Source organism: Hyperolius riggenbachi, chromosome 2 (assembly GCF_040937935.1).
Source record: "Hyperolius riggenbachi isolate aHypRig1 chromosome 2, aHypRig1.pri, whole genome shotgun sequence".
Classification (NCBI taxonomy): Eukaryota; Metazoa; Chordata; class Amphibia; order Anura; family Hyperoliidae; genus Hyperolius; species Hyperolius riggenbachi.
In genome coordinates this window covers 309149285-309162250 of record NC_090647.1, presented here as the reverse complement: position 1 = coordinate 309162250, position 12966 = coordinate 309149285, and positions in this window count along the sequence as shown.

Here is a 12966-nt window from a genome sequence, read left to right as displayed (position 1 = left end):
TCTGCCTTGCTGAAGGGCTCTTTCCCACAAAAAAAATCATGAAACACAATCGGCAATGCAAACACGTTTTGCGATTTTCACGATATTGCCCTTAATCAAAACAGGAAAAATGCAGCAGAACTACAATTGCTGTTGCAGAAAATAAGGAACGCGTTCAGTATGAATGTATTCCCATGATTCTGCAAAAGATCAGTTCCTGCAAAATGCATTCATAATCCATGTCTATCTGGAGATCTCCTTGTTTAGCGGACATTCATCTGCAGATCAGACAATTATCAGCAGATCTGAAAATCCATCCTGTTGTACCGGATCTGCAGATGAATGTCCGTTAAACAAGGTGTGTATGAGATATCCAGATATCATAGCCTAAGAATGCATTTTGCAGGAACTGATCTTTTGCAGAGAAAAGAGGTGTGGATCACTGCAACCACCAGTGCAGCCAACGGGAGCCTGGGACCCGTAGCATCAGCCAGCAGTGAACAAAAGAAAGGGATGTCCTGCTACACTGTTGTAGGGTAAAAAGATCTCTCAGACTTTATTTAACACATCAGCAAAAACACAGACAACAGCTGTTGTCTGTGTTTTTGCTGATGTGTTAAAGTCGGAGAGATCTTTTTACCCTACAACGGTGTAGCGGGACATCCCTTTCTTTTGTTCACTGCTGATCTTTTGCAGATAAAGATCTTTTTCAGGTGGACAGCATCTGTAGAAAGATCAGTCTTTAACTTCCTCACTACTGCTCCACGCCAATGGGCGTGGCTGCGGCGGCAGCCCCAGGACTGCCTAATGCCAATTGGCGTCAGGTCCTGGAGCCGGCTACTGAAGGAGATTGCGCGCAGGCTGTGCGCGCATCTCCTCGGGGGGGGGGGGGGGGGGGCGGGCGGAGCTCCGCCCCGTCATCAGTCTCCGAACGGCTATTGCTGCTCGGGAGACGCCGTCTATTTGCACAGTACAGCGCTGCGATCAGCAGCAGCGATGTACTGGGGACAGCCGTGTGACAAGGCTGAACCCCTCCTGACTGTCAGCGGTGATCGGCTGTCATCGGCTGAAGCTTATGACAGCTGATCACATGGATTGGCTGGCGGGGGGAGGGAGAGACGGGACTATAAAAAAAAAAAAAAGCCAAATTGATTTAAAAAACAAATATTTATTTAAAAATAAACAAATAAATAAACATGCGGGGGGCGATCTGACCCCACCAACAGAGAGCTCTGTTGGTGGGGAGAAAAGGAGGGGGGAATCACTTTTGTGCTGTGTTGTGCGGCCCTGCAGCTTGGCCTTAAAGCTGCAGTGGCCATTTTCACAAAAATGAGCCTGGTCTTTAGGGGGGTTTTCCACTGTGGTCCTCAAGTGGTTAAAGCCTACCTGTCAAACCTATGCGACAGTTTGCAAAGATTTTTATCTGATGGGGGTACTCAGCTTAATAGAATAGACTGTGTAGATATGCTCTCATACTACATGGAAGGTGGTAAAATTGGTTTGTGAGCTTTCATTTTCCAAAGACTTTTAACTCCGGTGTGTACTTATCTTTACTCTAGTCACTGAACAGAAGCTGGACATACTGCATGTCCTTTGCTTTTCTCTCTGACCTATATTGCTGCATGCATTGATTCTTCAGTGAGATGAGCACCTTTTTGCCATTGATATCTCTCTCTCCTACCCACCCAGGATCACACAAACATATTACTGGATCTCTACAGAATTCAAAGGAATAGGACTCAAGTTAGACTGGACTCACACTTTTCTGTCAGTTTTCTGCATAATGAATCACAAGGTTAACCACCCTGGCGTTCTGATTAAATCGCCAGGGTGGCTGCGGGAGGGTTTTTTTTAAATAAAAAAAAAAAACTATTTCATGCAGCCAACTGAAAGTTGGCTGCATGAAAGCCCACTAGAGGGCGCTCCGGAGGCGATCTTCCGATCGCCTCCGGCGGCAAGAGATAACACAGAAGGCCGCAATGAGCGGCCCTCCGTGTTTCGCTTCCCTCGTCGCCATGGCGACGAGCAGAGTGACGTCATGGACGTCAGCCGCCTCCGATCCAGCCCTTAGCGCTGGCCGGAACTGTTTGTTCCGGCTACGCTGGGCTCGGGCGGCTGGGGGGACCCTCTTTCGCCGCTGCACGCGGCGGATCGCCGCGCTGCAGCGGCGATCAGGCAGCACACGCGGCTGGCAAAGTGCCGGCTGCGTGTGCTGCTTTTTATTTGGTTGAAATCGGCCCAGCAGGGCCTGAGCGGCAGCCTCTGGCGGTGTTGGACGAGCTGAGCTCGTCCAGACCGCTCAGCAGGTTAAGCACCAATGGACTTTCAAGGATGTGCAAGATCCATATCTCGGAGTATAAAGGGATAAATCTAGTATTCTTCACACAAAGGATCCTCACCATTGAGTACAAAATGTTTTATTAGCTCTTTTTAAAAATTCAAAAAGCATTACATACGTCAGGTCTGTCATGACAACGCACGGCGTTGCAAATCAGATGATTGTTTTTCAAGTCATCAGACACAAATGCATTTATCTAACCTTAGTAAGTGAGACTTTCCATCCCTCGTATTAATTTTGTTGCTCGTCTCTGCACCTGCTCTAAAACTGCAATATCTTTCCTGTAATGTGGTGCCCAGAACTGAATTCCATATTCCAGATGTGGCCTTACTAGAGAGTTAAACAGGCAATATTATGCTAGCATCTCAAGTTTTTATTTCCCTTTTAATGCTTCCCAAAATTGTATTAGCTTTAGCTGCAGCGGCTTGGCATTGAGTACGATTATTTAACTTGTTGTCAATGAGTACTCCTAAGCCCTTCTTCTCTAAGTTTGATGTCCCCATCTGTATCCCGTTTATTTTGTATTGGTACGACCAAAAGGCATGACTTTACACTTTTCAACATTGAATTTCATCTGCCATTTATGTGCCCCTATAGCCATCCTATACAGATCCTGTTGCAATATGTCATATATCCTGTTGCAATATATCTTCCTGAGAGTTGATGATTCTGCACAATTTTGTATAAAAAAAAAATAGCAACATTGATTTCTACTGCATCTACTTAGTCATTAATAAATAAATTGAAGAGCACTGGACCCAGTACTGACCGCTGTGGGACCCCACTGCTAACAGTCACCCATTTTGAATAAGATCTATTGACCACAACTCTTTGTTTTCTGACCCTATCCATGCACACAGACTCATTCCCAGTCCTTGCATCCTCAACTTTTGCACCAGACTTTTGTGGGGAACAGTGTCGAAGGCCTTTGCAAAGTCCAAGTATATCACATCTACAGCATTCCCAATATCAACATTAGTGTTCTCTACCTCAAAAAAGCTTAGCATGTTAGTCAAACAGGACCTGTATGCCAATCTATTGGAACTCTGCTAGTTGAAAGAGAGTCACAAAAGATAAGATACAGGGGTTTATTAACCTTCCTGGCGGTAAGCCGTGCAGGAGGTTTTCTCAGGCCCTGCTGGGCCGATTTGCGCAATTTTTTTTTTGATGCACGCAGCTAGCACTTTGCTAGCTGCGTGAGCACACCGATCGCCGCCGCCCCGCACCGATTTGCCGCTATCCGCGTCGCCGCAGAGCCCCCCCCCCCTAGACCCCTGCGCTGCCTGGCCTATCAGCGCTAGGCAGCACTGAGGGGTGGATCGGGACTCCCTTAGATGTCACGACGTCCATGACGTCGGTGACGTCATCCCGCCCCGTCGCCATGGCGATGGGGGAAGCCCTCCAGGAAGTCCCGTTCTTTGAACGGGATTTTCTGATCGCCGGAGGCGATCGAACAGGGTAGGGGGATGCCGCTGCACAGCGGCTATCATGTAGTGAGCCCTAGGCTCGCTACATGATTTAAAAAAATAATAATAATAAATAAAAAAAAATGGCTGCGCGGCCCCCTGGCGGTTTTTAATAGACCGCCAGGAGGGTTAATAACTGAACTTAATTTCCTTAGGACCCAAGGATGTATGCCATCTGGGCCAGGTACCTTGTCTATTTTTAATTTATTTAGTCTTGCCTTCACTTCTTCCTGCGTTAAGTATTTAATATTAAAACTGGAAGATTGAGACCCTTCCGTATTTGTAATTTGCAACAGTGATGTTTCCCTTGTGAAGACAGAAACAAAGAAAGCATTTAATAACTCTGCCTTACCTTGGTCATCCACCATTGAGTTCCCACCCTCATCCTTTAGGAGTCCAATACAGTCAACCTTTCTTTTTTTTAGAGTTGATGTACTTGTAAAACTTCTTTGGGTTAGATTTGATATCCCTAGCGATTTGATTTTCAGCTTCAATCTTTGCCAGCCTAATTTCTTTTTTACAGCTTTTATTGTAATGGTTAAGGGCTCTGCCTCTGATGTAGGAGTCCTGGGTTCAAATCCTGGCTCTTCCTACTCAGTAAGCCAGCACTTATTCAGTAAGGAGTTTCTTGGGCAAGACTCCCTAACACTGCTACTGCCTACTGAGTGCGCTCTTGTGACTGCCTCGCAAGCGCTTTGAGTCCGACAGGAGAAAGGCGCTATACAAAAAAAGGAATTATTATTATTATTAATATTATTGCACTCCTTATAATTTTTCAATACAGCCTCGGTCCACTCCTGTTTTAGGACCTTATAGGTATTCTTTTTCCACTTCATTTCATCTCTAACCTTTTTGGATTGATCCATAGAGGCCTTTTTTTAATTCCTAGACGTAGACTTTAACACAAAGCCTGCACGCAGCGAGTTATGCAGCGAGAATTCATACCTGGGGCTTCCTTCAACCCCCTTCAGTTTGATCGCGTCCTTGCCCTCCCTGCACTGCTGCTGCATGCATTTTTAGCACACAGTGGATCCATTGCCATTTCACTGGGAAAATGCATGCATGTGAAATTGGTTTTCTGTCTGGAAACACAGAAATGTGCTTCCTGCTAGCTGGATAGCAAACTGGAAGGCTTTGTTCACATCTAAAATTGAAATTGCAAACACCAGCGTTTTGCGATTTTGTGAGTGATTATTTTTTCCCCTCCCGGGGCTACGATTTTTGTAAAGTGCTTTTCTAAGCGCTTTTGCAGAGCGATTTGTTTTTTTTTACTTTCTGACACAAGTCAGGAAGTGAACTATTTGACCCGGAAAAGAATAAATACAATGTATTTATTTTTAAAAGCGCAAACGCAATTGCCGCACAAAGCGATATTGTCAGTGTTTTGCCCTTTTCCTATACCTTCCACTGTAGCAAATTTGCCGTAAAAATGGTACATGCAGCACTTTGCTAAGCAGAAAGCTGACGAAACGATCAGATATTAACTATTCCAAAACGATTCATTGCACTAGCGATTTTGGGGAGTTTTTTTTTAAATCCCTGGAGCTCAAAAAAAAAAAAATGCAAAGCACCCTAAGTGTGAACAAGCCTGAAGTGTTTTATAAAGTTCCTGCTCTTTATGGAGCTCTGTTATATTCAGCTGAAGATCAAAGAAGTTAGGCGCTAGCTTTTATTTCTGACTTGCAATAGCAACTTGGGGCGTCTCTTTGTCTAGTTGTTATGTGTGTATATGTAGATCAGAAAAAAACGAAACCTTGAATATTATTGGTATGAAACATGTTTATTCTGTTACTCTTGTGATTTTATTCTTATTGTTCTGTTTGTACAGATTATTATTATTATTATTTATTGTATTTATAAAGCGTCAACATATTACACAGTGCGTAATGGAGCGTACAGATGGAGCGTGCTTACAGTGGGATGTGGACATACATGGGTGTCACACAGCAGTTATGTAGGTAACTAACATGGAAACCTTGGTGAGCAATCCTAGTTAGGAAAGTGAGTCATCATGCTGACTTGCAGTTCAGGCCACATCAGCTTCTGCACACACTGAAATAACATCTGTGACACGTCAACTTTTTTTTATCTGTGGGAACCCATTTGCTTAGTTGGGTGGAATAACCTTCCTCTTATAAACAAGATTGTCCAATTAGTATTCATTATTCAGTTACTGGATACGGTTTTGGTAGCTCTGCTTGCATTGTGGCTAATCATGAGTCCTGTTCATTCATGAGAAGTACTTTTCAAACCTCTTAAGATATACAGTACAATGGAAGGATATGCTACACTGCAGTAATATGAGAAAACTCTATCTTGGGATCATCTATACAATGTTAAAGTATGTTTTCGGTTTATTTATCTACTAGCTGAAGACCTTGCCTTGCTCGGGTATGTATTTGGTTGTTGGCTCCACCCACATTTTCTAACCTTGGCATACAGTCAGTCAATGACCATATTTGTGAGCTTTGGGGTCCTTGGCAAGTTTCATTGAAATTGGTAAAAGCGTTTGAGTGATGGTGTCCGATTTTATATAAATATACAGTGGGATGCGAAAGTTTGGGCAACCTTGTTAATCGTGATGATTTTCCTGTATAAATCGTTGGTTGTTACGATAAAAAATGTCAGTTAAATATATCATATAGGAGACACCCACAGTGATATTTGAGAAGTGAAATTAAGTTCATTGGATTTACAGAAAGTGTGCAATAATTGTTTAAACAAAATTAGGCAGGTGCATAAATTTGGGCACCACAAAAATAAATGAAATCAATATTTAGTAGATCCTCCTTTTGCAGAAATTACAGCCTCTAAACGCTTCCAGTAGGTTCCAATGAGAGTCTGGTTTCTGGCTGAAAGTATTTTAGACTATTCCTCTTTACAAAACATCTCTAGTTCATTCAGGTTTGATGGCTTCCGAGCATGGACAGCTCTCTTTAACTCACGTTACAGATTTTCAATTATATTCAGGTCTGGGGACTGAGATGGCCATTCCAGAAAGTTGTACTTGTTCCTCTGCATGAATGCCTTAGTGGTTTTGAGCAGTGTTTAGGGTCGTTGTCTTGTTGAAAGATCCAGCCCCGGCGCAGCTTCAGCTTTGTCACTGATTCCTAGACATTGGTCTCCAAAATTGGCTGATACTGAGTGGAATCCATGCGTCCCTCAACTTTGACAAGATTCCCAGTCCCAGCACTGGCCACACAGCCCTACAGCATGATGGAACCACCTCCATCTTTTACTGTAGGTAGCAGGTGTTTTTCTTGGAATGCTGTGTTGTTTTTCCTCCGTGCATAACGTCCCTTGTTATGCCCAAATAACTCAATTTTAGTTTCATCAGTCTACAGCACCTTATTCCAAAATGAAGCTGGCTTGTTCAAATGTGCTTTAGCATATCTCAAGCGGCTCTGTTTGTGCTGTGGGTGAAGAAAAGGCTTCCTCTGCATCACTCTCGCATACAGCATCTCCTTGTGTAAAGTGCGCTGAGTGGTTGAACGATGTACAGTGACTCCATCTGCAGCAAGATGATTTTGTAGGTCTTTGGTGCTGGTCTGTGGGTTGACTCTGACTGTTCTCACCATTCGTCGCTTCTGTTTATCTGAGAATTTTCTTGGTCTGCCACCTCAAGCCTTAACTTGAACTAAGCCCATGGTCTTCCATTTCCTCAATATGTTCCTAACTGCGGACACAGACAGCTGAAATCTCTGACACAGCTTTCTGTATCCTTCCCCTAAACCATGATGGTAAATATTTTTTGTCTTCAGGTCATTTGAGAATTGTTTTGAGACCCCCATGTTGCTACTCTTCAGAGAAAATTAAAAGGAGGGAAACATACAATTCACCCCCTTAATACTCTTTCTCATAACTGGATTCACCTGTGTATGTAGGTCAGGGGTCACTGAGCTTACCAAGCCAATTTGAGTTCCAATAATTAGTTCTAAAGGTTTTGGAATCAATAAAATTACAACAGTTCCCAAATTTATGCACCTGCCTAATTTTATTTAAACAATTATTGCGCACTTTCTGTAAATCCAATAAACTTCATTTCACTTCTCAAATACCACCGTGTGTCTCCTATGTAAAGCAGCGATGCCGGCACCATCAGTATTTAAGCGCTAAAGCAAAGAGAGTCCCTTTTTGTGATGCAGTTTTTGACAGAATACCTCATTGGGCACAAAAGCAGTTAGAAAGTTCAGTCCGGATCTTAGCAGTGACCGGTGGGGAGCCTCTTTCAGGAGTCACCACTGTTTGCCCTCAAGAGAGGAAGAACAGTGCAGAATATAGTCAGAAAATTAGACAGGCCACCAATCCAGTGATACAAAACCACCAAAGAGATGGTACATTTGCCTACTGTAATTGCAATGTGTGTTCAGTTCTGAGAGGCAATTTTATGTCTCATCCCCATACGGGTAAGCAAGTCCAGATTAGAGGGAGATTTACCTGTGCCAGTATATACGTAGTTTATGGATTAAAATGCCCGTGTGGTATGATGTATGTGGGCATGACCACACGAGCAGTACGTGTGCGTATACAGGAGCACAAGCGTTTCATTGGCAAGATCTGAGAAGGAGAGGAAAAATATGAGACCTCTGTAGCTAGGCATTTCCGTTAGGGGGGACATAGAGCCCCACAGTTGCGCTGGCTGGTACTTGATTCTATAGATCTCAAATCTGGCGGGGGCGACAGTAAAATTGTTGCTTCAAAAAAGAAGCCCTCTGGAATAACTATTTGGATGTTAAACATCCGAGAGGGATGAATGTGCATGTGCAGTGGAAATGTTTTTTGTAACATTTTTGTAAAATGATAGCATATTGCTTCATTGGTCATCGTAAAACAATGCGCGTTACAGGCTGGTGTTCACGGGTAGCCCTATCGGAGTGCCCTAGGATTACGGTCAGTTGTACCATGTAGAATTTGGGTAGCCCACAGTAGAATGCTCCTGAATGTGTATTTTTAATGTTTGTATTCTTTCTATATCATTGCATATATTTATACTTGACTTGTGATAGAATTTAAGATGAATATTATCTAAGTAAAATGTATTAATTAGTGTTTTGCCAAGTGCTGCGTACTGTAGCGATGCTGGAGAAGTCTGCAAAGCCAGGTCTGCTTCATCAGAGATGGACAGAGTGAGTGCAATAAGCTGAGGCTGGGAGCACACTTGTCTGTCAGTTTTCTGTACGTGTTTTCTGCACACCATGTGAGTCTGTTTGTGTGCAGTGCTTCACTACTGTCAGTTTTTATCTGCATGGGGAAAACACATTCAAGTGTGCACTAGCCAATTGAATAACATTGGTTCTCAGTTTACCTGTGCAGAAAGCGGGGGGGGGGGGAGCATTCGAAGTTTTACAGGGGGGCCCCGTGACTTCTAGTTATGTCCCTGTCTCTGCCTCTAATACTTTAGCCACAGACCTTGAACAAACACATGATCAGGTGTTTCTGACATTATTGTCAGATCTGACAAGATTAGCCATTTCTGGTGTTATTAAAATACTACTGCAGCCAAATAGATCAGCAGGGTTGCCAGGCAACTGGTATTGTTTAACCATTTAAGCTGCCTGAATGTAATTGTCACGACCAGGTGGCTGCTGTTGTGCGCTCCAGTGTGCGATCGCGCACACATCCGCGTGCTCCTGTGCCGCCCAACGTTAACCTGGAGATCAATGAATGGAAAGATAGTTCCCATTCATTGATCTAAGTCCCCGGTAGAAAGACCAACAGTTTCTTTTCAGAAGCCGCCGTCTTTCTGAGAAAAAAAAAAAAAGTTTCCCGTCCTCCTTATACTTCCTGGAAGCAAGAGTGCTCGCTTCCAGGACCAAAAAAAATTCACTTTGGCCATCTTGTTGCCAAATAGTAAAACTACGGTACATCTACATACATTTTTTCATAAAATAAACACACATTATTACATTTAAAATTAACTGTTTACCTCCCACACCAAAAATTACCCAAATAAAATTAATGAAAAAAAAATACAATAAAAAAACAAAACAAATTAATTTAAATGGTGTAATAACTGGGACAAATGGGCAAATAAAATACATAGATTTTAATTATGGTAGCATGTATTATTTTAAAGCTATAATGGACGAAAACTGAGAAATAATGACCTTTTTCAATTTTTTTTCTTAATATTTCTGTTAAAATGCATTTAGAAAAAAAATATTTTTTAGCAAAATGTACCACCCAAAGAAAGCCTAATTGGTGGCGGATAAAACAAGATACAGATCAATTATTTGTAAAAATTAGTGATAAAGTTATTGGCGAATGAATGGGAGGTGAAAATTGCTCTGATGAATAAGGTGAAAAATACCCATGGGCTGAAATGGTTAAAGGATCACTATCACAAAAATCATAACATTTTAAATGCAAATCAAAAACATACAAATACAAAGTACATTCCCCCCAAAGTAAATTTAGATGTAAATAACTTTTCTCCTATGCTGCTGTCACTTACAGTAGGCAATTGTATAGAGCCGACAGATTTTGGACTAGCCCATCTCCTCATAGGGGATTCTCAGGGTTTTCTTTATTTTCAAAAGCACTTAGTGAATGGCAGTTGCTCAATCCAACTGGCAAAAAAGTGTAAGGTGAGCCGGGAGGCTGGCCAGCATTTTTGTATAAATCCTTTTTAGGGAGTGTCTTTATAAAGAATAAAGGCCATGCTGTGAATCCCCCTTAACGAGATGGACTAGCGCAAAATCTGTCAGTTTTCTATTACCTACTGTAAGTGACAGCAACATAGGAAAAATGTCATTTATGGCTCATTTTTACTCTGGAAGAAACATACTTCTTATTTGTATGTGTTTACATGTATTTTACATTTTATGATTTTTGCGATAGTGGTCCTTTAAAAGGAAATAAATATGGTAGCTTCCATATTCTTCTTACTTCAGTTGTCCTTTAAGATTAGCCATGTGGGGGAGGGGTGATTAAAATTAGCTGGTCCGTGGTTAAAGGATAATACAATTTTTTAAGTTATCTGCTGCACAAGGTATCTGGGACGCGGACTGCATCCTCCTTCGACCCCCCCCCCCCACTCTTCCCGATTGCCTCCAACTGTCCAGACCAAGCCCCGACCCTCCCCTGGGTCACTATCCTTGACCCGGAAGCAGTATTGCCTATTACACGCTGTGCCTGTGCAGTTCAGCAGGCTGCAAGCACGCTCACATCCTGGAAACCACCGGGAGTGGGGACATGGCAGCCGAGGGTTTCTAAGTGCGCAGGCGTGCACAGCCCATTCACCAGGCTTCCATCCAGCCGAACACTTCAATTCCCGCACAGGAGATTTGGGCGCAGCCGCGCCACCATAGGCCGTAATAGTAATTACAGCTATAGTGGCGCACAGTGAGTAACTTCAGTGCCGTCAGAAAACTGAGCTAAAGTTACTTATAAAACACAATAATTTGTCCTCCAGCAATTGCTGGAAGCTGAATTATTTCATTCCCCACCATCCATGGCGGCCTGGAGTGGGAATAGTATTTAACGTCGCCGGGAACTTGTGCAGGAGCAGGATAAGCCATACCGGCTGTATCCTGCGCCCAAGTCTCCCAGGGGCGATTCCTCTAGTACACCATCCATCTTGGTGAGTGACTGCAGACACTGCCGTTGGTGCTGATAGCTCTGTGGGAGGGACAAAGGCACTGCTCATGAACCAATCACAATCCCTCCACCGCTCACACCAATCATGGAGAGAGGATTGTGATTGGTTCAAGAGCGGTGCCTTCATCCCACCTGCAAGGCTATCAGCACCAATCAGCAGCATCTGCAGTCACTTACTAAGCTGGGCAGAAGTATGTTGCATCCTGTATGCGTACCCACGCAGCGAGACCACCGGCTGAGACCTAAACGAAAGAAAAATGTGCTTTCCCCACTTGTTGCCCTACATTCCGACTATAAGACGCAGCAACTCCCCCCCCCCCCCCCCCCCCCCCACACACACACTTTTGAGGGAAAATAAGTGCGTCTTATACTCGGGAAAAATACGGTACCTTTTACAGAAATGCAATTTTTACATTTTAATTAATTATATTGCAAGGTCAATACTTAAAGTGAACCCAAGGTGAGAGTAATGTGGAAGCTGCCAAATGTATTTCCTTTTAACCACTTCCGGATTCTCGGTGCGTATATATACGCCCCTGAATCCTGAAGTGTATACCATGGAAACGGCCGCTCGTACGAGCGGCCGTTCCATGTCAGTTCACGGAGGGTGTCTCCATGAACACCCTGCGAGCCGATCGGCGGCTCGCAGGGTAAATGTAAACACACGGGGAAGATCTTCCCCGGTGTTTACATGCATACGGCGCTGCTGCGCAGCAGCGCCGTAGAGGAGATCGGCGATCCCCGGCCTCTGATTGGCCGGGGATCGCCGGCATCTGATAGGCTAAAGCCTATCCCATCAGGCGCAGGACGGAAATCCGTCCTGCGCCGCTCACAGGGGGAGGGAGAGGGAGGGAAGGGGAAGGAGGCCAGGAAGCGCTGCGGAGGGGGGCTTTGAAGAGCCCCCCCCGCAAGCGCAAGCAGCCGGCGGCGATCAGACCCCCCCAGCAGGACATCCCCCTAGTGGGGAAAAAAGGGGAGAAGTCTGATCGCCCTGGCTGCTAGCTGATCTGTGCTGTGGGCTGGAGAGCCCACGCAGCACAGATCAGCACACAATTTCATGGTGTGGAAGTGGTTAAACAATACTAGTTGCCTGGACGCCCTGCTGATCTACTTAGCTGCAGTAGCGTCTGAATCACACCAGAAACAAGCATGCAGATAATCTTGTGAGATCTGACAATATTGTCAGATACATCTGATCTGCTGCATGCTTGTTCAGGGGCTATGGCTAAATCTATTATAGGCAGAGGATCAGCAGGGCAGCCAGGCAACTGGTATTGCTTAAATGGAAATAAATATGGCAACCTCCCTATCCCTTTCACCTTGGGTTCACTGTAAAATGTAAAAAAAGACAAAACTTACTTACGGTAAGGTCTTTTCCAGGAGTCGGAAGGACAGCAACCCTGAGACTTGTCTCCCTCCATTTCCAACTGGACAGGATACTAGTTAAAAGAATTAACATAATTGATTAGGCAGGCACACTACATAAGGCAGCATTCCCTTACCCTCATCAGTAATAAAAAAGACCACACAGAATGATGCTTCAAATAATTTTTATTAACAATACATCAGGGTGGGTAGTAAGGG